This window comes from Cetorhinus maximus, chromosome 35 (genome assembly GCF_964194155.1).
Source record: "Cetorhinus maximus chromosome 35, sCetMax3.hap1.1, whole genome shotgun sequence".
NCBI lineage: Eukaryota > Metazoa > Chordata > Chondrichthyes > Lamniformes > Cetorhinidae > Cetorhinus > Cetorhinus maximus.
Window position 1 is genome coordinate 915,709 of NC_135913.1, and position 25,065 is coordinate 940,773.

The 25,065-nt window shown below is 44.2% G+C and overlaps 4 non-coding genes across 4 annotated transcripts; all 4 read left to right on the plus strand.

The window, feature by feature from the left end:
* The first annotated feature begins 3,256 nt into the window (after positions 1 to 3,256).
* trnak-uuu (transfer RNA lysine (anticodon UUU)) lies at positions 3,257 to 3,330 on the plus strand. The gene has a single exon. It is a non-coding gene; the product is annotated as a tRNA-Lys (tRNA).
* A 3,876-nt stretch (positions 3,331 to 7,206) lies between these two features.
* Positions 7,207 to 7,279, plus strand: trnak-uuu (transfer RNA lysine (anticodon UUU)). Its single transcript has one exon. It is a non-coding gene; the product is annotated as a tRNA-Lys (tRNA).
* A 9,014-nt stretch (positions 7,280 to 16,293) lies between these two features.
* On the plus strand, positions 16,294 to 16,366 carry trnak-uuu (transfer RNA lysine (anticodon UUU)). The gene has a single exon. It is a non-coding gene; the product is annotated as a tRNA-Lys (tRNA).
* Positions 16,367 to 21,984: 5,618 nt separating this feature from the next.
* Positions 21,985 to 22,057, plus strand: trnak-uuu (transfer RNA lysine (anticodon UUU)). Its single transcript has one exon. It is a non-coding gene; the product is annotated as a tRNA-Lys (tRNA).
* Positions 22,058 to 25,065: the final 3,008 nt, after the last annotated feature.

The window sequence follows — 25,065 nt, forward strand, 5'->3', positions numbered from 1 at the left end:
TCCCGAGCCCGGGAAGCTCAGTTGTTGGAGCATCACACGTTTAATTTCGGAACCTAGATTTCACGTCCATGTTCGGTCACTGCTTCACGCTTGGAATTCACCAAGCTAGTGGTCTCATCGTAGGAAGTTGCAAGGTATGGCACATGTTGTGGTTTTATAAACAGATTTTTTTTTCTGAAGTCGGTGCTTTGAAATATATTGAGCAGAGGTTCCGGGATTTTCGATTCCTATTTTCATTCTGTCCCGTGTTTCACGAGAGTTTTAAGCTGAAATTTTTGACGGCGGAATAAAAAAAATGTTTCAATTCCATCCAGGGTACCAAATCTTCAAAGATAATTCATGTTCGAACATTTTCTGAATGCAGTTTAAAATTCTGCTAGGAATCATGATGTTTTGAAAGGGCAATTTAAAGCGGACATTGCTATAAAGTGTAAGTTACGTGTTATGGTCACTGGTGAGTTATTTTGTATGTAATGAAACAACATTAATATCTATATTTGGTGTGGTCTTCGTTGATTAAAGATCCGTAAAATATCCCAAGGCACAACTTTGATTATGAGTTAAGTATTTGTGCCTGATGCTCTGGATTTCTCCCTATATCAACTGAACTGCAGTGGATCCTCAGGCCATGATCACGTCGCTTCTTGTGAGAGCTTGCTGTGTGCAGATTGGCTACTGCGATTTCAATATTACGATAGTTAAGTGAACTCTGAAGTAAGCGATTGCCCATAAAGCTCTCTGGGACTCCTTGACGTCGTGAGAACAATGCATGACTTTCCGACTTGATTTCAAATTCAGAAGAGCCATGGTTTAATCAATGGATGGAGACAGCTCGAGGGGCCGCATGCCCTACACTTGCTCCCAACCCGTGTGTCCTTCTTTAATGGACAATTAGGGCAGCTGGTGAAAACATGTGCAAAGAGTTACCGTTTGTTGGCTGTTGAAGTGGACTGATGAGGTATGGAAAGATTTTGGGAGGGAATACCCGAGCTATGGGTCTTGGCGCGTCATAGCCCAGAGTTCAGTGTTGGAATGATTAGCATCAGAGTTTCTCACAACACCAGAATTGGATGAGCGGAGCTATCTTGCCATCTAATGCAATGATGGTATTAGGGTATTACTTGTGTCTGATTTACTTATGAGCTCCTGCAGTCTGGCCTTATCACCCTCGCAGTCCTCGCAATATTCGCCCGTTTTTTTCTGTCCTCAAGTTTTGTAATTGAGACGGGCACACCCAAGTTTAACTCGTTAATGTATGTAATGAAGAGCAATGGTTCTAATACTGTTCCGATTAGACCAAGCCCGCCCCACCCCCCCAATATATTCACATTCCTCCAGTATGTAAAACAATAGCTCACCACTGCTCTTTGTTTCCTGTCGTTCAGACACCTTCTCTTCGATGCTGCAACTGTCCCTTTTATTGCATCAGCTTAACGTCGCTGACCAGCCTATTCACGTTAGGAAATGCAGTTTCTGGATTCGAGTAAAACCAATGTTGTCTTCTGGCCAAAGAATTGGCTAGTGAAATTCAAGGATGATGATTGTGAGAAGCAGCTGGCCATCACTAACCAGTGTTGTATGTGATCCTCACATCCAACGTGCTAAATAAAAATCACTTTCCCAAAATGCAACATTCAATAAGGGTTCAACAAGGCTAATTCTCTTGGATCATATCCCTGTTTTATCTCGCTGGTTAATAACAGTGCTATTCCAGAACTCTATACGTAATATCCCTGCCGTCTGTCTCTCTTTATTTGGGGTAATATCCTCTCCATCCCAAACCCAATGCTGCCTCCATTTTAAGTACTTCCCTGTAAAAGGTTTTAATGTATTATTTTGAATTTTTTCATGGGATGTGGGCTTCGCTGGCTGGGTCAGCATTCATTGCCCATCCCAGGTTGCTGTTGAGTAGGGGAGGTGAGCTGCTTTCTTGAGCCACTGTGGTCCATGTGGTGTTTGGAATACGGATCCAGGTTTTTGACCCTGCGACAGTGATGGAAGGGCGATATATTTCCAAGACAGTATGGAGAGTTATTTCGAGGGGAACCTCTAGGTGGTGGTGTTGCCATTCATCTGTTGTCCTTGTACTTCTGGAGGGCGGTGGTCGCGGGCTTGGAAGGTGCTACCGAAGGGGCCTTGCTGAATTACTGCAGGGCAAGTTGTAGATCTTACATACTGCTGCTATTGTGCGTCAGTGGCGGTAACAAATGTTGGTGGATGTGGTGCAAAAATATCTGGATTCTATGCCCTGGGTGTTATTAAGCTTCTTGAGTGTTGTTGGAGCTGAACCCATCCAGGCAAGTGGAGTGCATTCCATCAAACTCCTGACCTGTGATTTGTAGATGGTGGACAGGCTTTGGGGAGTCAGGAGGTGAGCTACTCTTCGCAGGATTCTTAGCCTCTGACCAGCCCTGGTAGCCACAGTATTTATATGGCTGGTCCAGTTCAGTTTCTGGTCAATGGTAACCCATTGGATGTTGATAGTGGGCGATAATTTGAACTCAAATTCCTCTTTGCCTGAGCGTTTTACAGCAGCCTCGTGCCGTACAACAGTGGGGCGTGGCTTCGCTTGCCCACTGCTGAATGTCTGGGGAACGCTCTGCGGTGCGGATTTCTCACCCTGCCCCCGTCAGGAGGTCTGGCGATAAAAGTGCAATCCGAAAGTGATTGCAACCCCTTTGAAGTTCTGGTTCGATGGCAACCAGCGAAAAAGCTTATGTAAAATTCCGGTTGCTACCCCGGAGCGCGCACTCGGGAAAGCATCAGCCATTTAAACTGAGGATCCAGCGTCAATTAGAACCTGTTCGGCCGCTTTTTTTGCTAACTTCTCAATTTCCACGTGAATCATCCAATTGATCGACAAGCCGCGCTCAATGGACTCTTGATTGTGTTTTGTCCGGCACAGTCAGTTTCCTGTACATGTGTTAAGGAGGGTTTTCTATACGGCCGGATCCTTGCATATTGTGCAGATGTTTGCAATTACCTAAATGAATATCATCAGTTTTCTTATCTGAATGAGGTAGCACGCCAAAATGCCAAAATGAATGGAAGGGCATTTAGTGGATGCTGGGCAAACTTTGTGGTGAACTGGACCTGTGTGAATAGCAATTGTGATTGAAATCAGCCATGGTATTGAGAATGGATACGTGAGCGGTATCCGCCGAACACAGCGGATGACCACAGAAAAAGTACAGAATCTGAAGGATGCAATGTTCGCTGTCATGCAGTAAATATCGTGGTGGGGTTTTTGAGCCGGACCCCGGATAACTCAGTCGGTAGAGCATCAGACTTTTAATCTGAGGGTCCAGGGTTCAAGTCACTGTTCGGGTGCTTTTTGTTCACCTAAATCCAGAAATCATGAGCAATTAATGCCTATCTCTTGTAGAAACGTCATATATCTACAATGATTTGATCCTATTTGAATTGGAAGGTTTTTTCTGATGTCGGTGTTTTCAGTGAAATTCAATGGCATTTTCGAAATTATCAATTTTTATTTACACACAGCCCCAACTGCCGTCCAAGTCGAGCTCATTAATCTGTTCCAACTCATTCAATGATTTCAAATATAACCTATTTTATGATATTTTCCGAATATATTTAGAGACTTTTCAGGTAATTTGACGGTTTGAAACGGTCGCTAATGTTTCTGTTTTGAAGCGTAAAAAGAGAGTTATTTTCACTGACAAATTTTGAATTGTAAGTGGCAGAGATAACTCCATCAACACCTGCAAGGCCGCCTCCAAGTCACACAGAGGATGTTCACTTTTTATTATGACACACTTCTTTCACTGCCGCTGCGTCACAATGCTGGATCTCCCGCCCTAACAGCACTGTGCGTACACGTGCACCACAGGGACTGCAGCGGTTCAAGAAGACAACTCAGCGCCACCTTCACAAGGGGAATGAGCGATGGGAATCAAATGCAGGATCAGCTAACCGATGCCTGCTTCCTGTGAAATCAATTTTGCTGAAAAACCTATTTTCATCGACAAGCTGATTGTCTACCCACTGACACCACTTAAAGAGTGGGTGTTGCATTTTCTGATGAAAAATCTGCAAAAGATCCCACGGTGTCATGTTGGAAGGGAGCAGGGGTGGATTGACAGACCAGCAGCCCCGTCACATTCAGCCGTGAATTTAGTGCGCAATTAAACAGCTCAATGGAGGGCGAGGCTCCACAAATATCCCTATCCCCAATGATGGAAGAGCTGTGCGCATCAGTGGAAAAGATAAGGCTGCGGGATTAGCAACTACCTTGAGCCGAGTGAATGATGAACTCCAGAGCTCTTCCGCTTCGCAGAGGCCAGTTTTCAGCCAATTCGATTCAATCCACGTGATGTGATACGGCTGAAGGCAATGGATAGTGCCAAATTAATGGCGCTGACAACATGGGGCAAGAGAATTCGGCTCCAGAACTTGCAACACCCCAATCCACGTTGTTCCATTGGAGCTACAATACTGGCATCTACACGAAACTGTGGATGTTTGCCGCAGTGTGTTCCGTCCACAAAAAGCAGGACAAATCCAAACCGACCAATGAGTGCCCATTCTTCTCCTCTCGATCATTTGTAAAGTGATGGAAGGGGCCATCAACAGTGCTATCAAGCGACACTTGCTTAGCAATAATGTACTCACTAGCGTCCAGTCTGTGTTCCGCCATCGTCACTCAGATTCAGACCTCATTACAGCCTTAATTCAAACATGGAAAAAGAACTAAACTCCAAATGTGAAGTGAGAGTGACTGCAATTGAAATCAAGTCAGCATTTGACCGATTGTGTGGCATCATGGAGTCCGAACAAAACTGGAGTCAATGGGAATAAGGGGGAATCCGTGCACTGTGTAGAGTAATTTCCAGCCCAAAGGAAGATGGTTGTTGTAGTTGGCAGGAAATAGACTCAGGTGCAGGGCATCGCTGCAGGACTTCGTCTGGATAGTATCCTCGGCTAAAACATCTTCAGTTGCTTCATCAATCACCTGCATTCAAACATAATGTCAGAAGTGGGGATGTTCGCTGATGATTGCATAATTTTCAGCACCATTCGGGCATCCTTAGGCACTGAAGCAGTCTAACTACAAATATAACAAGACCCAGATAATATCCAGGCTTGGGCTGATAAGTGGCAATACATACGCACCACACAAATGCCAGGCAATGACCATCTCCAATAGGGGAGAATCTAAGCAACTTTTCTTGCCATTCAGTGGCAAAGCCATCGCTGAATTCCCCATTATCAACATCCAGGCGGTTACCATTGATCAGATACTGAACTGGACTAACCATATAAACACAGTGACTAGAAGAGTAGGTCAAAGGCTAGGAATCCTGCGGCGTGCAATTCACCTCCTAACTTACAAATATTGCCCACCATCAACAACGCACAAGTTATGAGTGCGATGGAATATCCTCCAGTTCCCTGGCTGAGTGTAGCTCCCACAACACTCATGTAGCTAGACATCACTCAGGCCAGATCAGCCCGCTTGATTGGCACCCCATCCGTAAACATTCACTCCCTCCACCACCGAAGTATAGTAGCAGCAATGTGCACCGTCTACATGATGGCGGCAAGGAACTCATCAAAGCTCCATTGTCAGCACCTGCACGACCACAACCGCTTAGAGGGACACGTGCAGCAGACACATGCGAACGTCAGCAAACTGCAAGTTACCCTCCAAGCCACTCACCATTTTGACTTGGAAATACATCGCCGTTCATTCACTGTCGCTGGGTCAAAGCCCTGGAACTCCCTCTTTAACAGCAATGTGGATGTGCCTACAGTGCATCGAATTCTGCGATTCAGGAAGGCAGCTCGCCCCATCTTCTCAAGGGCAGTGAGTTATGGGCATAAATGCTGGTCTAGCCAGCGAATCCCACATCCCATGAATAAATTAAAAGATAGGTGGAGAAGCCCAAATAACGTATGACCTACCTGTAAAGCATTTTGCACAGGACTGGGGACACGTCATCTGGAACAATGTGTAAAGCATTGATCCCCTTATTTAACTTGTAAATACGCTGCAAGCAGTTCAGTGAATGTTTACTCGACTAGTACCTGGAATGGGCGTGTTGTCTTATGAGAAATGTTTGGACAGGTTAGGCTTGCATCAACTGGAGTTTAGAAGGGTAATGGGTGCCTTTATTGAAACATATAAGATCCCGAGGGGCCTTGACTTGGTGGATATGGATGAACTGTCTCCTCTTGTGGGAGAATCTTGAACTAGGGGTCGCTCTTTTAAGACACAGATGTGGAGAAGTTTTTTCTCTCAGAGGGTCATGAGCCTTTGGAACTATTCCTGAAAAGCCGGTGGAAGCCGAGCCTTCATTATTTTTAAGGTGAAGGCAGAGGTCATTGCTGAGGCATTTAATGAATCTTTCCCACCTGAGTTTAGAAAGGAGTAAGGTACTGGCAAATCAGCAGTGAATCTGGAGGTGTTTGAGACACTGGCTGGATCAAATTTTTATAAAGGAGGGATGTTTGAGAGAGTGACTGTGATTCAAATTCTTAAGCCGGGAGGCATGCGTCTGAAAATGCCTCAGGAAATACAGGAGGAACTTGGGGTGAGGGTGTGTGTGAAAATCCCCCAGGTAACCTGAGGTACAAGGATGGTGTCAGAGATATGGAGAATTTGAAGGGTTGCACCTAGTTCATGAAATGGTGTAAGGATAAAAGCAACAGGTAAATGTGTCACTGTGCTGAATCTTGGTAATGGGTACGTTCTTTACAAGATATGATGACCTGGGCTAAAATAAACAGCCAGTTGAACAAATGTAGATTAGTTAGGTAACAAAAGTTTCTCATAAGATTTATTGAAGCCGTTAATGGGGAAATTCTCGTGTTTTCATTAATAAATTAATTTTCTACCCACCGGTGCTGCTGTAAAGTGTTGATTTTACGGGGTGTTCATTCATTGACAAAGCAAATTCAACGGCTGCATTTTATCATTTTGTTTCTTTCAATCAGGCAGACCACAAATTTACATGAAAAAAGGGTGAGTATTTAATGGGTGCGGGCCCTGCTTTGGCGTGAAGCGGACGGGTTAGTATTTGTGAAGATCAATTGTGTTTGAATTTGGCGATGGGAGTGAGATACGGGTGTGTGAGAAGAATCCACTGAACACAGTGGGTGACGGCAGAAAAAGTGCAGAATCTGCAGGATGCAATGTTCACCATCAGCCAGTAAAGGTCGCAGTGCGGTCAGGTGACTAGAGCCCGGATAGCTCAGTCGGTAGAGCATCAGACTTTTAATCTGAGGGTCTAGGGTTCAAGTCCCTATTCGGGCGCTGACTTTTTACTGCGAATTATCGATTCTCACGTAAATTCCAGAAACCATGAGCATTTCCTGCACATGCCTTTAAGATAATTCCAAGATTTGCGATATGCAGATTCTATGTGACGTGCAAAGTATTTACTGATGGCGGTGTTTTCAATTGTATTGAATGGTAATTTCGAAATTATCTTTGGCGCTCTCTTCCTCAGAAGGCAGTGGAAGCAAAGACTTTGAATATTTTTAAGGCTGATAGATTCTTGATTAACAAGGGGTGGGTGAAAGTGTATGTGTGTAGGCCGGAGGTTGTATTCAGATAGGCTATCACCTTTTTGAAAGACAGACGAGAATTGAAGGGCCGAGTGGCCTACTACAGCTTTTGGTTGTCACTGAAATATTGTCACTGAAAATAACACTGAATTTACACTTTAAAGCAAATCCATTGTAAACGGCCGCGTCAAAACATCAGGTTGCCTGCAAAGTTTCAAAATAAATTTAGTAAATTTCATAAAGTAAATCACATTTGTAAATTAAATGTCATGGATGGAATTAAAGGAGATTAACGAGTTTTATTTGGAGAGCAGGGAAGATCAGCTTCGCATTGCCTTGTCATTTTGGGCTGGATGAAAATAGTGATTGATTATTTCAAAAAAACGCAATTCAAAATATCTCAAAATATCGCATTAGAAAATACGCTTCCTTTCACATAGAGCCAGCATGTCGCAAATCTTTAAAATATCTTAAGAGATGAGATTGAATACGCGGGGATATAATGATTTGCAAGAGAAACGATCATTCAGATTTAAAAGCATCGCAGGAACAAAGACTTGAACCCTACGCTCTATATTAAAAGCTTCCGACGGTCTATCCACTGAGCTACACAGGACCCCACTGACCTTAGGCACCGCCACCTTTGTTGACTGAGAACTAACATTCCGTCGTCCAAATTGTGTATTTCCTTCTGCAGTTTCCCAGGTCTGTTCAGAATATTTTGGCCTCACGTCCAAACTCACTAAACTCCGCCCACCCCCAACTCCTCAACTCCGCAGACTTGCTTCACAATTTCTCTCCAGACGGCCTCACCTTTGCACTTCCCACAGCTCGTGCCGTAAAAAAAACAGAAGGGTGTGGGGGTGGGGGCGGAAGTGGAAGCGGGGCAGAGGATTCACTTGCCCGCTGCTGAGGGCACGGGGAACCCGATGCAGCGCGGATTTCTCACCCTGCCCCCGTCGGTGGTCGAGCGAGAAAGGTTCAATCCGACTGTGATTGCAGTTCCTCCGGAGTTCTTGCTGGATGGCAACCAGTGAACATTAAAATATAAAATTCCGGTTGCTACCCCGGGGAGCGCACTCGGCAGAGCATCAACCGTTTAAGCTGAGGGTCCAGTGTCTAATTTCCTTTTCGGACGCTTTTTTTTGGTTAAATTCTCAGTTCTCACGTGAATCATCCAGTTCAGTGATACATCGACAAGACATGTTTGAATGAACTTTGTGATTGTTTTTCATCTGGCAGGGGGTTTTCTATCCGGCGGGCTCCGTGCATATTGTGCACTTGTTTGCATTTACCTGAATAAAGCTGTTAAATGAACATCATCATTTTTTTTTCTTTCGTTCAGGCAGCCCCCAATATTTACAAAAAGTAGTGGAAGAGCGTTTTGTGGCGCGTTCCGGACTTTGGGGTGAAGTGGACAGGTTTCTGAAGAGGTTTGTAAAATTTGTACACAATCTGAAGGATGCAATGCTCGCTTTGAGCCAGTATAGGTCGCTGTGATTCAATGTCCACAGCGCTCGGGTAGCTCAGTCGGTACAGCATTATAGCATTAATCTGAAGGTCCAGGGTTCAAATCCCTGTTCGGGAACTGGTTTCAACGGTAAGTATTGTTCCTTATTTGAATCAGAGAAATTGTGAGCAATTGCTATACTTCCCTTTCAGGTTCGCTGATTCTAATTTGAAATGGAATGTTTTTTCTGATGTCTGTGTTTTCAGTTGTATTGAACTGGTTTTTTTCAAAATGATCAATTTCTATTTACACCCAGCCCCAGCTCACACGACGAATTCCTTGCCGCCCAAATAACGGTCATTAATCTGTTCCAATTTATTCCATGACAGATAGATTTCAAATATAATCGATTTAATGATATTTTCTGAATTTATCTTGAGAATTTGCAGGCAATCTGATGTTGTGAAACAGTAGCTAATGATTTTGCTTTGAATTGAAATTGGATTGTTATATTTATTGACACATTTGGATGGTCAGGGGTAAGAAACAACTCCACCAACAGGTGCAAAACTCTCAAAGCCTCCATCGCCACTTCCCCGCAGAAGCCACACACACTAACGTGTTCACCAACTCCACAGGTGCTGCAGCTGTTCTGGAAGACAACTCTCTACCATCTTCTCAAGGGCAATTAGTGATGGGCAATAAATGGGGGCCATCTAGCTGATGCCAAATTCCTGTGAAACCCTCTATATTTCAAAAAAGACGTATTTTCATCGACAAGCTGATTTTCCACCCAATTACACTACTTGAATTTTATGCAACTGGGTGTTGCATTATTTGATGAAAATTCTTCAAAAGATCCCAAGGCACCATGTCAAAGAGGAGCAGGGGAGGAATGCCTGGTTTCCTGGGTTTCTCGATTAATCAACAGAACAACGGTAGGTTCCCAGATCATGATCACATGACTGCTTTTGTGAGCTAGTGCTTTGTAAATTGACTGTTGTGAATACTATATTGCTACGGTAAGAACACGTCAAAATCATTTAATTACACTGAATAGATCCTTGGAATATCCCAATGTCGTTAAAGGTGCGATAAAATTCAAAACTTTCCTGCTTCATTCACAGAGCATTAGAGAGCATGTTGAAAATCTTGCACAAAATGATAGATTTAATAAACGTTCGGAAGAAGTGAAGGGATGGGGGTTGGTATTGGGAGGGAATTCCATAGCTTTGGGCCGAGGTGGGTGATGGGAATGCCATCAGAGTTGGGAAGATTTAAATCAGGGGTGCTCAAGAGATCAGAGTTAAATGAGTGTTAGGGGTGTTGGTGGAGAATGATGCAAGGGGTGATAAAAAGTGCTATCAAGCTACACTTGCTTATCACTAACCTGCTCACTGACGCCCTGTATGGGTTACCCCAGGTTCACTCATCTCCTTACAGGCCTCATTACAGCCTTAACTGAAACATGGACAAAGAGCTAAACACCACATTTGAGGTGCAAATGAATGCCATTGACATCAAGGCATTATTTTCACTGAGGGTAACATCAATGAGCCCTAGCAAAACTGGAGTCAATGGGAATCAGGGGGAACTCTACACTGGTTGGAGCTATACCCAGCACAAAGGAAGATGGTTGTGGTAGTTGGCGGGAACTGATCTCAGTTGCAGGGAATCACTGCAGGTCTTCCTCAGGGTAGCGTCCTCGGCCCAACAATCTTCAGCTGCTTCATCAGCTACCTTCCTTTCATCAAAGGGACAGAAGTGCAGATGTTCGCTGACAACTGCACAATGTTCACACTATCCCCGATTCTACGAATACTGAAGCAGTCCGTGCACAAATGCAGCACGACCTGGGCAATGCCCAGGGTTGGGCTGAGAAGTGGCAAGAAACATTTGCGCCACACAAGTGCCAGGCAATGATCTTCTTCACCAGGAGAGAATTGAAGCAACTTTACTTGAGATCCAGTGGCTTTACCATTGCCTATTCCCCCGCTACCAACATCCTGGGTGTTACCATTGACTAGAAACTGAACTGGGCTCGCGATATAATTACTGTGGCTACAAGAGTAGATCAGAGGCTTGGAATCCTGTGGTGAGCAAGTCACCTCCTGACTTCCCTAAACTGCTCACCATCTACAATGCACAATTCCTGAGTGCGATGGTATACTCTGCATGACCCTGCACAGTAGGAGCAGACTGTACCATCTACAAGATGCACGTCAGCAATTCACCAAGGCTCCTTAGACAGTACATTTGAAACCCACGGCCGCTACCATCTACAAGGATAAGGACATGGGACACATGGGAACACTAGCACCTGGAAATTCCACTACAAGGCACTCACCATCCTGGCTTGGAAATATATCGCCGGTCCTTGACTTCAGTCGGTCACAATCCTGGTACTCCCTCACTAACAGCACTGTGAGTGTGTCTACAGCGCATGGACTGCTGCGACTCAAGATGGCAGCTCACCATCGCCTCCTGAAGGGCAATTAGTGCTGGGAAATAAATGCTGGCCTACAGCATAAAATTCACATCGCATGAATGAAGAATAAGTGGGGAAGTCCAATTAATGAATGACCTATCTGTGCAGCATGTTATACAAAACTAGCAAGACCAGATCTGGAGTGTACAGTACTTTAATGGTCTCCTTATTTAAGGAAAGATGTAAATGCATTAGTTTCAGTTCAGACAAGATTTGTTCGACTAATACATGGAATGGGATGGGATGCCTTATGTGGAATGGTTGGATAGGTTATGCATGTATCCGCTGGAATTTCGGAGAGTGAGAGGTGACTTGATTGAAACTTTTAAAATCCTGAGATGTCTTGACAGGGTGGGCGTGGAGTGCGTGTTTCCTCCTGTGGGAGGATGTAGAAATTGGGGCTGCTCATTTAAGATAGAAATTAGAGGAGTTTTTCTCTGAAAGAGTCATGAGTCTTTGGAACGTTCTTCCTCAGAAGGAGGTGGAAGCAGGGTCCTTGCATATTTTTAAGGTGGTGGCAGATAGGTTCTTGATTAACAAGAGTGTGAATGTGTCTCGGGGGTAGGCGGGAGGTTACAATCAGATAAGCCATTACCTTAATCATTGGTGGAGCAGACCTGAGGGGCCGAGTGGCCTACTGCTGCTCCTCGTTTGCATGTATGTTCGTATGTTTTCACTTACCTGAAATCGACAATTAGGCCCAAGTAACATTTTTTTTTGACTTTCTTTCAGCGGAACCCAGTGTAACAGAAATGTTCAAAGAGCTTGCAAGTGGCGGGGTGGGGGCAGTCGGCATTTGCCGCTGTGGGTGATGGGGGTGGGGGTGTGACCGGGGTGTCGCGGAATGATTTCTGTTGATTTCTCTGAAGTGACGCCTCAGGGAAGCAGCACGTGTGGCCTGTGTAAGAGAAATGCGCTGCACAGGCTGCACTGTTGGGATGTGAGTTGGGGAATGTGCAGGATATCAGGCAGCGAATGTGTGTGTAAAACAGAATTGAGAAGCATATATAGCCGAGCGGGGAACGCATCAGATGTTTTTCACCTGAGCGTTTAAAATTAAAGTCCCTGCTTACGAATTGCTTTTAAATTACAATTCTGACTCGCATTTTCATACAGTTCTCCAGAATCACGTAATTGTAATTCTCCTGATTCAGAAATAATGCCATGGGCTATATGGCGCAGAAAGAGGTCATACGGCACAGCCAGTACATACCAACTTTATTTTTTTGCTTCGCTCGAGCCTCCTGCCATCTCTTTTCATTTCAATCTACTACATTAAACGAAACTGAACTCTTTCTGCTCGATTTGCATTGTTTGCATTGACCTTCAAGCAGCGGTTAGCCCTAAATTAACATTTCCTCTTTTACTTCCACTCACGGAGCCCCAGTAAGACCTTAACATGGAAATAGGGTGCAGCAGATAGTGCTTTCAAAGAGGGTTTGTGCAGCAAGCCCGTTGGGGCACTGAAAATCGATGAGTGTGCGAAATAAACTCAGGAGGGTGGATGATTGACAGGCAAAGAGAATGTGGACCCTGTATGTCCCATTTTTGCCGGTGAAGGTCGCTGTGTCAGGTTCTACCGAGCCCGGAAAGTTCAGTCATTCGAGTATCACATGCTTAATTTCGGAGCCTAGGATTCAAGTCCATGTTCGGTCACTGCTTAACGCTTGGAATTGAGCAAGGGAGTACTCTAATGGTAGGAAGTTGCAAGGTTTGGCTCGTGTTGGTGCTTTTTAAACAGATTGTTTTTCTGAAGTCGGTGCTTTGAAATATATTGAGCAGAGGTTCCGGGATTTTCAATCCATATTTTCATTCAGTCCCGTGTTTCACGAGAATTTGAAGCTGAAATTTTCTGACGTCTGAATAAAAGAAATGTTTCAATTCCACCCAGGACACCATATCTTCAAAGATAATTCATGTTCGAAAATTTTCTGAATGCAGATTAAAATTTTGTTAGGAATCATGTTGTTTTGAACGGGCAATTTAAAGCGGACATTGACGTAAAGTGTAAGTTACGTGTTATGGCCACTGGTGAGCTTATGTTTTATGTAATGAAACCAACTTAATGTCTATATTTGGTGTGGTCTTCATTGATTAAAGATCCATAAAATATCCCAAGGCACAATTTTGAGTATGAGTTCAGGATTTGTGCCTGATGCTCTGGGTCTCTCCCTCTATCAACTGAACAGCAGCGGATCCTCAGGCCATGATCACGTCGTTTCTTGTGAATGCAAGACTTTCCTACTTGAGGTCACATTCAGAACAGCCATAGTTTAATCAAGGTACAGATGCAGCTCGAGGGGCCGCATGGCCTAGTCCTGCTTCCAACTCGTGTGTCCTTCTTTAATGGACAATTAGGGCTGCTTGTGAAAACATTGTGCAAAGAGTTTCCTTTTGATGGGTGTTGAAGAGGGCTGATGAGGTATGGAGATGTTTTGGGAGGGAACACCAGAGCTATGGGTCTTGGCGCGTCATAGCCGAAGGTCAGTGTTGGAATGATTAGCATCAGAGATCCTCACAACACCAGAATCGGATGAGCAGAGATATCTTGCCGTGTAATGCATTGATGGTGTTATGGAAGTACTTATGTCTGATTTACTTATGAGCTCCTGCAATCTTGCTCTATCCTCCTCGCAGTCCTCACAATATTTGCCCTATTTTTTCCGTCCTCAAATTTTGTATTAGAGATTGACACATCCACGTCTAAGTCGCTACTGCACGTAATGAAGAGCAAGGGTTCTAATAATGTTACCATGAGACCAAGTCCGCCCACCACACCCCCATTCTATTTACATTCCTCCAGTATGTAAAACAAAAGCTCACCAGTGCTCTTTGTTTCCTGCCATTCAGAAACCTTAGCTTCCATGCTGGAAGTGTCCGTTCTATTGTATCGGTTTAACGTCGCTGACCAACCTATTCATTTGAGGAAATTTAGTTTCTGGATTCGAGTAAGACCAATGTTGTCTTCTGGCCAAAGAATTGGCTAGTGAAATTCAAGGATGATGATTGTATGAAGCAGCTGGCCATCACTAACAAGTCTTTTATGTGTTCCTCATATCCAACGCTATAAATAAAAATCACTTTCTCAAAATGCAACATTCCATAAGGGTACATTATGCCCACCATAGCCCTGTCCCATTCTGCCTCCTGTGCTTGTCTAGAATCCCTTTCAATTCATGTTTTCTCTCTGATGCTTGCCCTGACTCCCCTCTAATTCTCTCGGATCATATCCCTTTTTTATCTCGCTGGTTAATAACATAGGTATCCAGAACTATATGCGTAACATCCCTGCTGTCTATCTCTCTTTATTTGGGGTATTATCCTTTCTATCCCACTCCCAATTTTGCATCCATTTTAAGTACTTGCCTGTAAAAGATATTAATGTATTATTTTGTCTTTTTTCACGGGATGTGGGCTTTGCTGGCTGGGCCTGCATTCATTGGCCATCCCAGGTTGCGTTTGAGAAGGTGTGGTGAGCTGCCTTCTTGAACCGCTGCGGTCCATGTGCTGTCTGGAAGAAGGTTCCAGGGTTTTGACCCAGCGAAGTGATGGAAGGGCGATATATTTCCAAGACATTTTGGAGAGTAACTTGGAGGGGAACTTCTACCTGTTGGTGTTCCAATTCATCTGTTGTCCTTGTACTTCTGGTGGGCGGTGGTCGCTGGTTTGGAAGGTGCTATCGAAGAGGCCTTGCTGAATTACTGCAGTGCATCTTTTAGATCGTACACACTGCTGCCATTGTTCGTCGGTGGTGGTGGGAGCAAATGTTGGTGGATGTGGTGCCAAAATAGCTGGCTTCTATGCCCTGGTTGTTATTAAGCATCTTGAGTGTTGTTGGAGCTGAACTCAACCGGGCAATTGGAGAGCATTCGATCACACTCCTGAGCTGTGATTCGTAGATGGTGGACATGCTTTGGGGAGTCAGGAGGTGAGCTTCTCTTCGCAGGATTCTTAGCCTCTGACCTGCCCTGGTAGCCACAGTATTTATATGGCTGGTCCAGTTCAGTTTCTGTTCAATGGTAACCCATAGGATGTTGATAGTGGGCGATAATTTGATCTCGAATTCCTCTTTGTCTGACGTCTTTACGGCAGCCTTGTGCCATACAAAAGTGGGGCGTGGCTTCGCTTGTCCGCTGCTGCATGTCTGGGAAACGCTCTGTGGTGCTGTTTTCCAATCCTGCCCCCGTCACGAGGTCGGGCGATAAAAGTCCAATCCGACTGTTATTGCAACCCCTTGGACTTGCTGATTGGACGGCCAGCAGCGAAAATGCGTTTTTAAATTTCCGGTTGCTACCCAGGACCGCGCACTCGGGAAAGCATCAGCTGTTTAAACTGAGGGTCCACGTTTAATTAGACCCTGTTAGGTCGCTTTTATTGTTCACTTCTCAATTCTCATGTGAATCATCCAATTGATCGACAAGCCGCGCTGAATGGACTCTTGATTGTGTTTCGTCCGGCGAAGTCACTTTCCTGTCCATGCATTAAGGAGGGTTTTCTGTCCGGCCGGATCCTTGCATATTGTGCATCTGTTTGCAATTACCTCAATGAATATTATCAGTTTTCTTATCTGAATGAGGTAGCACACCAAAATGCCAAAATGAATGGAAGGGCGTTTAATGGGTGCTGGGCAAACTTTGGGGTGAACTGGACCGATGAGGATTTGTGAAGAGCCATTGTGATTGAAATCAGCCATGGTATTGAGACTGGGTACGTGGGGGGAATCCGCCGAACACACTGGATGACCACAGAAAAAGTACAGAATCTGAAGGATGCAATGTTCGCTGTCATGCAGTAAACATCGTGGTCGGGGTTTAGAGTCAGATCCCGGATAGCTCAGTCGGTAGAGCATCAGACTTTTAATCTGAGGGTCCAGGGTTCAAGTCACTGTTCGGGTGCTTTTTGTTGACCTAAATCCAGAAATCATGAGCAATTAATGCCTATCTCTTGTAGAAACGTCATATATCTACGATGATTTGATCCTGTTTGAATTGGAAGTTTTATTCTGATGTCGGTGTTTTCAGTGAAATTCAATGGCATTTTCGAAATTATCAATTTTTATTTGCACACCGCCCCAACTGCCGTCCAAGTCGAGCTCATTAATCTGTTCCAACTCATTCAATGATTTCAAATATAACCTATTTTATGATATTTTCCGAATATATTTAGAGACTTTGCAGGTAATTTGACGGTTTGAAACGGTCGCTAATGGTTCTGTTTTGAAGCGTAAAAAGTGAGTTATTTTCATTGACAAATTTTGAATTGTCAGTGGCAAGAGATAACTCCATCAACACCTGCAAGGCCGCCTCCAAGTCACACAGAGGATGTTCACTATTTACTATGACACATTCCTTCACTGACGCTGCGTCACAATGCTGTATCTCCCTCCCTATCAGCACAGTGGGTACACGTGCACCACAGGGACTGCAGCGTTTCAAGATGACAACTCAGCACCACCTTCACAATGGGAATGAGGGATGGGAATCAAATGCAGGTTCAACTAACCGATGCCTGCTTCCTGTGAAATCATTTTTTTTCTGAAAAGCCTAATTTCATCGACAAGCTGATTGTCCACCCACTGACACCACTTAAAGAGTGGGTGTTGCATTTTTTGATGAAAATTCTGCAAGATATGCCACGGCACCATGTTGAAGGGGAGCAGGGCCGGATTGTCTGGCGTCCTGGATTTATTGATTAAGAAAAGTTGATCCCCAGATCATGATCACATTGCCGCTTGTGTGAACTTGTTGTTTGTAAATTGGCTGCTGTGATTACTACATTACTACAGTAGGAACACTTCAAAATAATTTAGTTTCCTGCATAGAGCTTTGTCATATCTAATGTGGTGAAAGGTGTTTTGAACTTTCAAGCCTCTCTTTCGTCTTTGGCACAGCTTTGAGGATAATGGTGAAATTCTTGCACATAGGGATAGGTTGAATGAGCGTTCAGAATAAGTGAAGTGATGCGGAGGATTTCTGGGAGGGAATTCCAGACTTTGGTCCCAGGTGGGTGACGGCGCGGCTATCAGTGTTGGAAAAATTAAAATCAAGAGGTCAGAGTTAATGAAAGTTGGGGGTGTTGTTAATTTTTGGAAATTACTGACATGCGGAGTTATAGTGGATTGAAAGTTCTTTCCTTTCTTTGAAAATAAAAACATTTTCTTTAAGGCATTTCTTTAAGGTGAGCGAATGCAAGTTTTGATGACACCAGTGGTGATTTTGTTGGACACGGGCAATAGAGCTTTGGATCATTTCAAATTTACGGAGGCAAGAAAATGAATGGTAGATGAGTAGTGAATTGGGATGGTCAATTCTTGATGAATTAATATCATTGTTCAGAGCTGCAGGAGCAGTTGAGTTGCAGGAGGTGGGGTGTTGGGCATTGGAAATTGGTAGTGGTGGAAATAGGAGATTTTAGTGGTGACAGAGATACATAGACCAAATCTTCCCTGAAGGCCAAATACGAAATCAAGTATGTGAACAGCCTGGTTCAAGCTCACACAGTTTTCCCAGCAAGAAGGGTGATATTAGAAGCTGGGATCGGGGAGCTTGCAGCAGAGGCCAAAATAAGGTGGACATTTAATCTCATTCAGTAATGGATAAGCAGTTTGATTAAGTGTCAATGGTTGTGAGGCGGAGCGAGATGCTGAGGGGGAGCTGATGACCACCGTACATGTGATAGAATGTATGATGCCACTGAGGGTCAGCATCTGAATGAGAAATTGGAATGGGTCATGGAGACGTCCCTCAGGGAACCCTGAGGCACTGTGCGGGAATGGGATGAAAAATCATTGCTTGTTATGCTCTGGATATGTTTAGGTTGGTAAGTGGGGAAGCATGCTCTCTACCCAATATTTCATTCCTCATATTTAGATATTTTTCTATCTTTATCTTTAGTAAGCATTCCATTATTTCTCGCACCAGTGAATTTAACCTGACTGGTCTATAATTGTCTGGGCATGTCCTGGTTCACTTTTTCAATTATAGGAATTACATTATTTATCCGCCAAACCTCTTCTTTAACGTAGTATTTTCTCGCAAATTATTAAATATGAATAGCAATCCCTGTGCTGGTTCATGCCCAGCATATTTCAAATTCCGCGGAGGAATGCTTTTATACCTAGCAGCTCAAAGAGTGGGGAACCATTAGGCGCTGTGGGCCATCATCTGCAGCTGAAATGTTTGCAACCACAATCTGTATCCTCAGGGTCCGGCACATTCCCCAGTTTACGAATTCCACAAAGGCAGGGGATCAACCAGAGTTTAACGAAGAGTGCAGGAGAATATGCCTCGTGCTGAATCATGCAGGCATACCTAAAGATGAGGTGTCAACCTTGTAAAGCTACAACTCAGGTCTACTTGCGTGTCAACCAGAATAAGGAGCAAGTGATGGACAAGCTAAGTGATCCCACAACCAGCAGATCAGATCTGAGGCCTGCAGCCCCGTCACTTTCAGCCGTGAATGTGGTGGATAATTAAACAACTCAATGGAGGGCGAGGCTCCACAAATATCCCCATCCCCAATGATGGAAGAGCCGTGCGCATCAGTTGAAAAGACGAGGCTGCGGAATTAGCAACCACCTTGAGCCAGAAGTGCCGAGTGGATGATGAACTCCAGAGCTCTTCCGCTTCGCAGAGGCCAGTTTTCAGCCAATTCGATTGGATCCACGTCATATGATAAGGCTGAAGGCACTGGATAGCGCAAAATTAATGGCGCTGACAACATGGGGCAAGAGAATTCGGCTCCAGAACTTGCAACACCCCAATCCACGTTGTTCCATTGCAGCTACAATACTGGAATCTACACGAAAATGTGGATGTTTGCCGATGTGTGTCCCGTCCAAAAAAAGCAGTACAAATCCAAACCGACCAATGAGTGCCCCATTCTTCTCCTCTCGATCATTTGTAAAGTCATGGTAGGGGCCAACAACAATGCTGTCAAGCGACACTTGCTTCGCAAAAACGTGCTCAATAGCGCCCAGTCTGTGTTCCGCCAGGGTCAGTCAGGTTCAGACCTCATTACAGCCTTAATTCAAACATGGAAAAAGAACTAAACTCCAAATGTGAAGTGAGAGTGACTGCAATTGACATCAAGTCAGCATTTGACCGATTGTGTGGCATCATGGTTTCCGAACAAAACTGGAGTCAATGGGAATGTGGGGGAAACCCGCCACTGTTTGGATTCATTTCCAGCACAAAGGAAGATGGTTGTGGTAGCTGGTTGGAAATCTACTCAGTTGCAGGGAATCACTGCAGGACGTCGTCTGGGTAATGTCCTCGGCTAAAACATCTTCAGTTGCTTTATCAATCACCTTCATTCAATCATAGTGTCAAAAATGGGGATATTCGCTGATGATTGCACAATTTTCAGCACCATTCGCGCATCCTCAGGCAATGAAGCAATGCACGTACAAATATAGCAAGTCCCAGATAATATCCAGGCTTGGGCTGATAAGTGGCAATACATGCGCACCACACAAGTGCCAGGCAATGACTATCACGAACAGGGGAGAATCTAAGCAACTTTCCTCGTCATTCAGTGGCAAAGCCATCGCTGAATCCCCCATTATCAAAAACCAGGCGGTTATCATTGATACTGAACAGGACTAACCATATAAACACTGTGGCTAGAAGAATAGGTCAAAGGCTAGGAATCGTGCGGCGTGCAAATCACCTCCTGACTTCCAAATATTGCCCAACATCAACAAGGCACAAGTCATGAGTTCGATGGAATGTCCTCCACTTCCCTGGCTGAGTGCAGCTCCTACAACACTCAAGTAGGTTGACATCACACAAGCCAGATCAGCCCGCTTGATTGGCACCCCATCCATAAACATTCACTCCCTCCACGACCGACGTAGAGTAGCAGCAGTATGTACCATCTACATGATGGCGGCAGGAACTCATCTAGGCTCCATTGTCAGTACCTTCCAACTCCACGACCGCTACCATTTAGAGGGACAGGTGCAGCAGACACATGGGAACGCCAGCAACTGCAAGTTACACTCCAAGCCACTCACCATTCTGACTTGGAAATACATCGCCGTTCCTTCACTGTCGCTGGGTCAAAGCCCTGGAACTCCCTCTCTAACAGCATTGTGGATTTGCCTACAGTGCATGGAATTCTGCGGTTCAGGAAGGCAGTTCGCCACCAGCTTCTCAAGGGCAGTTAGTGATGGGCATAAATGCTAGCCTAGCCAGCGAATCCCACATCCCGTGAATAAATTAAAAGATAGGTGGAGAAGCCCAAATAATGTATGACCTACCTGTAAACCATGTTGTACAGGAATGGGGACACCACATCTGGAAAACTGTGTACAGCATTGATCTCCTTATTTAATGTGTAAATACGCTGCAAGCAGTTGAGAGAATGTTTACTGGACTAGTACCTGGAATGGGTGTGTTTTCTTATTAGGAATGTTTGGACAGTTAGGCTTGCATCTACCGCAGTTTAGAAGTGTAATGGGTACCTTGATTGAAACATATAATATATATAAACATATAACCGAGGGTCCATGACTTGGTGGATGTGAAGGAGCTGTCTCCTCTTGTGGGATAATCTTGAACTAGGGGTCGCTCTTATAAGACAAAGATGTGGAGAATTTTTTTCTCTCAGGGTCACGAGCCTTTGGAACTCTTCCTGAAAAGCCGTGGAAGCCGAGTCTTCATTATTTTGAAGGTGGAGGCCGAGGTCATGGTTGAGGTATTTAATGAATATTTCCCACCTGAGTTTAGAAATGAGGAAGGTACTGGCAAATCAGCAGTGAATCTGGAGGTGTTTCAGACACTGGCTGGATCAAATTTTGATAAAGAGGGACGTTTGAGAGAGTGGCTGTGATACAAGTTCATAAGCCGGGAGGAATGCATCCGAGGATGCCCCAGGAAATACAGGAGGAACTTGGGTGAGCGTGTGTGTGAAAATCCCCCAGGTGATCTGAGATTCAAGGATGATGTCAGAGATATGGAGAATTTGAAGCGTTGCACCTACTTCATGAAAGGGTGTAAGGATAAAAGCAACAGATAAATGTGTACGTTCTTTACAAGAGATGATGGCCTGGGCTAAAATGAACAGCCAGTTGAACAAATGTCCATTATTTAGGAAACAAAAATGGCATTGATTTATTGAAGCCATTAATGGGAAATGTCTTGTGTTTTAATGTATTTTCTACCCACCGGTGCTGCTGTAAAGTGTTGATTTTACAGAGTGTTCATTCATTGGCAAAGCCAATTCAACGGCTGCATGTTATAATTTTGTTTCTTTCAATCAGGCAGACCCCAAACTTTCAAAAAAAAAAAAATTGTTGAGTGTTTAATGGGTGCGGGCCCGGCTTTGGCGTGAAGTGGACGGGTTCGTATTTGTGAAAATCAATTGTGTTTGAATTTGGCGATGTGAGTGAGAAACGGGTGTGAGAAAAATCGGCTGAACACAGTGGGTGACGGCAGAAAAAGTGCAGAATCTGCAGGATGCAATGCTCACCATCAGCCAGTAAAGGTCGCAGTGCGGTCAATAGCCGCGGGCCCGGATAGCTCAGTCGGTAGAGCATCAGACTTTTAATCTGAGGGTCAAGGGTTCAAGTCCCTATTCGGGCGCTGACTTTTTACTGCGAGTTATCGATTCTCACGTAAATTCCTGCACATGCCTTTAAGATAATTCCAAGATTTGCGATATGCTGATTGTATGTGACGTGCAAAGTATTTTCTGATGGCGGTGTTTTCAATTGTATTGAATGGTGATTTCGAAATTATCTTTGGCGCTCTCTTCCTCAGAAGGCAGTGGAAGCAAAGACTTTGAATATCTTTAAGGCTGATAGATTCTTGATTAACAAGGGGTGGGTGAAAGTGTATGTGTGTAGGCCGGAGGTTGTATTCAGATTGGCCATCACCTTTTTGAAAGGCAGACGAGAATTGAAGGGCCGAGTGGCCTACTCCAGCTCTTGGTTGTCACTGAAATATTGTCACTGAAAATAACACTGAATTTTCACTTTGAAGCAAATCCATTGTAAACGGCCGCTTCAAAACATCAAGTTGGCTGCAAAATTTCAAAATAAATTTAGTAAATTTCATGAAGTAAATCACATTTGAAAATTAAATGTCAGGGACGGAATTAAAGGAGATTAACGAGTTTTATTTGGAGAGCAGGGAAGATCAGCTTCGCATAGCCTTGTCACTTTGGGCTGGATGAAAATAGTGATTGATTATTTCGAAAAAAACGCAATTCAAAATATCTCAAAATATCGCATTAGAAAATACGCTCCCTTTCACATAGAACCAGCATGTCGCAAATCCTTAAAATATCTTAAGAGATGAGAGTGATTACACGGGGATAGAATGATTTGCAAGAGAATCGATCATTCAGATTTGAAAGCATCGCAGGAGCAAAGAATTGAACCCTACTCTCTTATATTAAAAGCTTCCGATGGTCTATCCACTGAGCTACACAGGACCCCACTGACCTTAGGCACCGCCACCTTTGTTGACTGAGAACGAACATCCCATCGTCCAAATTGTGTATTTCCTTCTGCAGTTTCCCAGGTCTGTTCAGAATATTTTGGCCTCACGTCCAAACTCACTAAACTCCGCCCACCCCCAACTCCTCAACCCCGCAGACTTGCTTCACAATTTCTCTCCAGACGGGATCACCTTTGCACTTCCCACAGCTCGTGCTGTAAAAAAGCAGGAGGGGGTGGGGTTGGAGGCGGAAGTGGAAGCGGGGGCGGAGGATTCACTTGCCCGCTGCAGAGGGTACGGGGAACCCGATGCAGTTCGGATTTCTCACATTGCCCCCGTCGGTGATCGAGCGAAAAATGTTTAATCCGACTGTGATTGCAGTTCCTCCAGAGTTCTGGCTGGATGGCAGCCAGTGAACATTAAAATATAAAATTCCGGTTGCTACCCCGGGGAGCGCACTCGGCAGAGCATCAGCCGTTTAAACTGAGGGTTCAGTTCCTAATGTCCTTTTCGGACGGTTTTTTTTGGTTAAATTCTCAGTTGTCACGTGAATCATCCAATTCAGTGATACATCAACAAGGCATGTTTGAATGAACTTTGTGATTGTTTTTCATCTGGCAGGGGGTTTTCTATCCGGCCGGCTCCTTGCATATTGTGCACATGTTTGCATTTACCTGAATATAGCTGTTAAATGAACATCATTTTTTTTCTTTCGATCAGGCAGCCCCCAATATTTACAAAAAGTAGTGGAAGAGCGTTTTGTGGCGCGTTCCGGACTTTGGGGTGAAATGGACTGGTTTCTGAAGAGGTTTGTAAAATTTGTACTCAACCTGAAGGATGCAATGCTCACTTTGAGCCAGTATAGGTCGCTGTGATTCAACGTCCACGGCGCTCGGGTAGCTCAGTCGTTATAGCATGATAGCATTCATCTGAAAGTCCAGGGTTCAAATCCCTGTTCAGGAACTGTGTTCAACTGTAAGTATTGTTTCTTATTTGAATAAGAGAAATTGTGAGCAATTGCTACACTTCCCTTTCAGATTCGCTGATTCTAATTTGAAATGGAATGTATTTTCTGATGTCTGTGTTTTCAGTTATATTGAACGGCTTTTTTTCAAAATGATCAATTTCTATTTTCACCAAGCCCCAGCTCACACGACGAATTAAAGGTGTTCTTCCTTGCCGCCCAAATAACGCTCATTAATCTGTTCCAATTTATTCCATGACAGATAGATTTCAAATATAATCGATTTCATGATATTTTCTGAATTTCTCTTGAGAATTTTCAGGAAACCTGATGTTGTGAAACAGTAGCTAATGATTTTGCTTTGAATTGTAAATAGATTGTTATATTTTTTACACATTTTGTATTGTCAGTTGTAAGAGACAACTCCACCAACATGTGCAAAACCCTCAACGCCTCCATCACCACTTCCCCGCAGAAGCCACACACACTAACTTGTTCACCAACTCCACAGGTGCTGCAGCTGTTCTGGAAGACAACTCCCCACCATCTTCTCAAGGGCAATTAGTGATTGGCAATAAATGGGGGCCATCTAGCGGATGCCAAAGTCCTGTGAAACCCTCTTTATTTCAAAAAAGACGTATTTTCATCGACAAGCTGATTTTCCACCCAATTACACCACTTGAAGTTTTTGCAACTGGGTGTTGCATTATTTGATGAAAATTCTTCAAAAGATCCCAAGGCACCATGTCAAAGAGGAGCAGGGGAGGAATGCCTGGTTTCCTGGGGTTCTCGATTAATCAACAGAAGAACGATAGGTTCCCAGATCATGATCACATGACTGCTTATGTGAGCTAGTGGTTTGTAGATTGACTGCTGTGATTACTATATTGCTATTGTAAGAACACGTCAAAATAATTTAATTACCTGAACAGATGTTTGCAATATCCCAATGTCGTTAAAGGTGCGATAAAATTTAAAACTTTCCTGCTTCTTTCACACAGCATTAGAGAGGATTTTGAAAATCTTGCACAAAATGATAGATTTAATGTACGTTCAGAAGAAGTGATGGGATGGGGGTTGATTTTGGGAGGGAATTTCAGAGCTTTGGGCCGAGGTGGGTGATGGCAATGCCATCAGAGTTGGGAAGATTAAAATCAGGTGTGCTCTAGAGATCAGAGTTAAATGA